The 5360-nt window shown below is 46.8% G+C and overlaps 1 long non-coding RNA gene across 1 annotated transcript; it reads right to left on the bottom strand.

Moving 5' to 3' along the window:
• Window positions 1-3587: 3587 nt before the first annotated feature.
• On the bottom strand, window positions 3588-4823 carry LOC124290618. The gene is made up of 3 exons (XR_006901986.1): window positions 4752-4823; window positions 4290-4438; window positions 3588-3727 (listed from the first exon to the last, which is right to left on the bottom strand). It is a non-coding gene; the product is annotated as an uncharacterized LOC124290618 (long non-coding RNA).
• Window positions 4824-5360: the final 537 nt, after the last annotated feature.

The raw sequence follows: 5360 nt of genomic DNA, 5'->3' as shown, positions 1-5360 counted from the left end.
TGACATAATTAAATAAGTAAAGACAATATTGCCTTGATAAATCATTTTTGTAAACTTTTTGAGTTACTAGGTTGTTGGAATGTCTTCAGCGATTACAGGGACACCCCCAAGGATCTGAAACTTCGAAAATGGCAAGTGCCTATAGGGTGCACCATGGGCGAGGCATGTCCCTGGCAGTATTCCACAGAGGGTGCACCGACCGAGCCATTATACGCACTACCCTGTTCATCGGGCAAGGTGTAAAAAGCCTGTCTCATTACTGGAAGCTGAAATACAGCTGAAGTATTGATACGTGATACGTCATTATCGTCAACAATTATTAAAGCAGCTTATTTTGTAATGCTTAAAATATTAATCAGGTAATATTCCATTTTATCAGAGAAATTATGATAACTACCAGTCTATGGATGAAACAAGTAATTAAGACCAAGCCCGTGACCAAGATCAATCGATCTTGGAAACTGAGGGAAGCGCCTGCCACAATATTCACCTTCTTCAACCGTGAAATAAATCTACGAGGTCGCACCAGATCATCAAAGGTCTAAATGCAAGTTGATAGACAGAAACTGAAACCAAAGCATACTTATTATATATATCTCCGTCACATGAAATGCATCCGTCACCGTTTAATGTCTCGACAAGTTTACTAGGAGACATGCCACATTGTTACATATTTGGGATTACACTTTCCTGGTAAGTTCGGCTTCCGGATGTCTGGATGGTCCGAGTCCACATCTAGGGATGAAACCGCATAAGGTGATGATTTATCCTGCCTTCGCGGAAGTCCTTCGCTGGCTGTACATCTAGGTTCTTTCCGCCTTCTCGCAGGCTGTACATCTAGGGTCCTTTCCTTCGCCACAAGGCCTTAGGCTGTACATCTAGGTCCTTCGCTAAGGTGGTCCGCGACTTCCTTCGCGGCAGGTGACATCGGCCCTGGCTGCTACGCTGACGGGGTGCCTCTGGGTGCTGTTCACGCTTGGAGCCTTCTCGAAGGTTCGGACCCTTGCTACCGCAGAGATATAGTGGTCCTCCATGATGTTCATAATTTGTCGCGATCATGTCTTCTGGATGGTCTGCACGAATGGTCGTCGGTGCTTTATCTGGGCGTGTTAATGGAGGGGTCCACCGGAAAATCGTCCGGACATCAGTGTAGAGGCATCAGGCTGCATGGTGATCTCTGCTGATGTCGCTTGTAGCTGTCACCGGGTCGCTTGTATGGCGACGCCGGGATGATGATCAGCTGATCATCGTAGAGAGGTCCAGGTCATCGGCTGGAACAATCTCGCTTGAGAAAGTCCCAGTAGACTTCGCTTGATTTTCCCTCAGAGGTCGCGACGCTGCCCTGGGTGCGCGACCGCCTGCGCTGAGTGTTGGTAATGATGGGACCCTCAGGACGACCATCATCGCGATATCTGCGTTGGTACATCAGGCTGCATGCTGATCTGAGCCGACATCGGTCAATCTTTGATGTACTGGTAGAAAACCCTCTAGTCTTCTGCTGCGACGATGGGATGTCTGGGGAAGCAGGATGCTTCTTGAGATGGCGGACTACGCCCCACACCTCCACCACTTTAGCGAACACCACACGGGAGGGGAGTCGGCCAACAGCAGTAGACTGGCAGAGGGTTCCGTGTATCAGTCATACTAGAGTCTGCATACGCTACCTATCTGCTGTGCGCTAAACGCGAAAGTAAATATTAATAAAAGGTAGAATTGGATAAATTAGTACCAAGAACTGCAATGTGAATATAATAAACATGGCGCCGCATTAATCATATTAAAGCAATGATCAGCAGCAGCATAAAACGAATCTGCAATAGCACAGAATTTTCATCAACGTAATCCACTGAAACAAACACGGCAGTCCCGTGAATAAACTGTAGAAAAATCGACTAAATATCAATATATAATCAAGCTGAAGGATACTTCAGCTAAACCTCTATAGATGTCTATACGAGGTAACTAACTAAATATATTTCAAAGGATATAGTGTGTCGGAGACACAGGCGCCTCACGCCCAGCCTACTGGGCTTAAGAAGGAGAGAGGAGGCACATGGGTAGAGGTGGCTCGCTCCCGCCAGCTTAATGAAAAGGGAGGTAACCTGTGGTGAATACTAATTAGTGATTTTAAATTGAAGGAGCTTCAATTAGGGGAGATACAAGTGTTCCACTATGTTCGCAAGTAAGAAGAAGAAGACAAGCAAAAAGAGCATGAGTCAGGATAAGGAAAAATAATGGTTGTGACAAATTCAGGTTCTACTTGCAGCAATCCATCTGTTACATTAGCATTGTATAAACTGAGGATATCAGCAGTGAGCTTCACAAAACTAGTGCTCAGGGTGGCTGAGAGAACATTAACACAGCACCACCAGTTAATGGTGGAGTGAGTGGAGTGAGTCTTACACTGCACACAGCAATATTCCAGCTATATGGCAGCAGTCTGTAAATAATCGAGTCTGGACTAGACAATCCAGTGATCAACATCATGAGCATCGCTCTGCTTAATTGAGAACCAATGACCTGTGTCAACTGAAGCCACAAGCCTGACCACCGATCCCAAGTTAATCAGCCTCTTCGGCAAGCTATGGGTTACTAAAGATCAATATCTCTAACCCGGGACCTTCACGGTCCACACGCGAGGGCAGGGACACACGGGACATGGACGGGACATGGACAGGGGCAGGGGCAGGGCAGGGACAGGGACAGGCATGAGGACAGGGACACACAGGGACAGGCATGGTGACAGGGACACAGAGACAGGCACAGGCACATGCACAGGCACAAGGACAGGGACAGGCACAGGCATGAGGACAGGGACACACAGGGACAGGGACAGGCACACACAGGGACACGGACACTGGATGAGGACACACAGGACAGGCACAGGGACAGGGGACAGGGACACAGAGGGACAGGCACGGGCATGAGGACAGGCATGGTGACAGGGACACACAGAGACAGGACAGGGACAGGGACAGGCACAGGCACAGGCACAGGCACAGGCATTGGGTACAGGCATGGTGACAGGGACACACACAGACAGGCACAGGCACAGGCACAGGCACAAGGACAGGGACAGGCACAGGCATGGTGACAGGCACAGGCACAGGCACAGGCATGAGGACAGGGACACACAGGGACAGGCACTGGGACAGGGACACAGGCACAGGGACACTGGACAAGGACACACAGGCACAGGGACACTGATGAGGACACACCGGACAGGCACTGGGACAGGGACACACAGGCACAGGGACACTGACGAGGACACACAGGCACAGGGACATCACCTGACGAGACACACAGGCACAGGGACACTGACGAGGACACACAGGACAGGCACAGGGACAGGGACACACAGGCACAGGGACACTGGACAAGAACACACAGGCACAGGGACAGGAACTAGCCACTGCAGCCTTTAGGCCAGAGTGTGGATGTGGATGTAGACCATGTAGATGGATTTAGCTACTGGCTGTTGTTGAAAGAAATCTAAACTTATCAAAAAGTTCAATACAGAGTGGATGAGACAGCATTGTTTACCTGACCACCCAGTCCGGGTGCTCTGGTCACTTCCTTTGAATGCTGCTGAGGGTCTCCCCAGGTGACGCCAGGACCTGCAATGTGGTCTGGACGTTGACGTTCTGTGACTGGCTGATTGAGTAGTTCATGACATCGGACGGAATCATGGGGGTCTCGCCTTCAGACTCTTCAGTCAGGACATGTGCTGGAAGAGGGAGGACACTGTCACATCAACTGTTTCCAAAACATCTTGCACATGACTTTGAATAAAAGAACTGACTGAAGAAAAACAATAAGCAAACAAACATGGTGGCTGTACAGTTCTGAGCCTAACAACAATGGATGTATGGTACACCATAACAGTGTTTGTGGTATAATGTGCCGTACTTTCCATGCATCTGACCCAAATATGAAACCAGACAGCATCTCTGTGGAAGTGAAAGGGTATTGTTTTTGATAGAAATGCACAATATTGACTACCGTTTTATCAAGTATCTCCAACAGAAAGGGTTAACTCCAACAGCCATTAACTCTACACTGAGCTATGTATATGTCCTGAAGACAAGACAAGACAAGACAAGACAAGACAAGACAAGACAAGACAAGACAAGACAAGACAAGACAAGACAAGACAAGACAAGACAAGACAAGACAAGACAAGACAAGACAAGACAGATTTTATTAGGTCAAAACCAAAATAATACATGTCATTGACAATATATTGATATATATATATTGACCCTATACTGGTGATGTTCTCACTGTACCTGATATGAGGATGAGCCAGTGGATGTCTTCATGCAGACAGTTGAGTACAGACATGTCAAGAGAAGCGTTGTGGTTGCCAGAGTTCAGCCTCTGTTGCTGTAACCGTTGTAACTGGCCATGTAACCGACCTATACGGTCCTCCAACACCCTGTAAAAGAACAACAGCTCACTATATCCACTGACAACCATTGGTATCTAATCCAAACAATAATCAAACCATATACACAGAACGGTAAGGGATTATTTCTGAATATATTTTTGTACTACACAATTTCATGAAAACATCTTTCATATATTCAAAATCCCTAACATTTTAGTGCAACAAAACCTAAACTAAATCTTAATTCATTTTATGTCTCTGGTAAGCAATTCAACAAAACCACACGGTACTGAAAACTACTTCAAACAGCAAGTATGCAAATACAGACAAAGCTAATTCCTGTTCAGTTCACAAAACTCACTTTGCAAGCAGGGGAATGGTGTGTTCAGGTACAACCCGGCTAAGGCTCCAATACAACAGAGTTGGTCTGAGAACTTGTCTCGGGTCATCCTCCTCTGTATCATCGATTTCATCATGAGCTGAGGCTCCTCCATTCTGAAAGTCAAGCTTATACGGTGAAAGCACTGTATAATTTCCCTTTACACCACAAATATAATGGTAAACTTTACCACTGACAAGTGTCAGACTTGAGCCATTTGATCGAAAAATTGATGGTCTGGAACCAATCAACGGACATGGAAATTGTGTCGCAGCTTCATAGTATTAGTGAAACTCTGTCTAAACCGCACCCAACGGACCGAAATAAAATGCCGGGTTTAGACAGGGTGCTGGATTAGACACTGACGATAATTTCCAACATGGCTGCCATTTACACTCGCCAAACTCTCAATCTAGCGTCCCGAGAGGAGTGTATTGGATTAAGGGACCCTGATTGGACTGCTCATACCCATGCCTGATTCATCGCGCAATCACTACTTCCTGATTATCTTGCGTGCCAAGAGGATTAATTAGTGTATTGGATTATGGGGCCTTGATTGATTGCTCATACCCATGCCATGCCATGTTTAGA

Source organism: Haliotis rubra, unplaced genomic scaffold, assembly GCF_003918875.1.
Source record: "Haliotis rubra isolate DU_JTF1 unplaced genomic scaffold, ASM391887v1 Scf47, whole genome shotgun sequence".
Taxonomy (NCBI): Eukaryota; Metazoa; Mollusca; class Gastropoda; order Lepetellida; family Haliotidae; genus Haliotis; species Haliotis rubra.
This window is presented reverse-complemented; position numbering and strand designations above follow the sequence as displayed.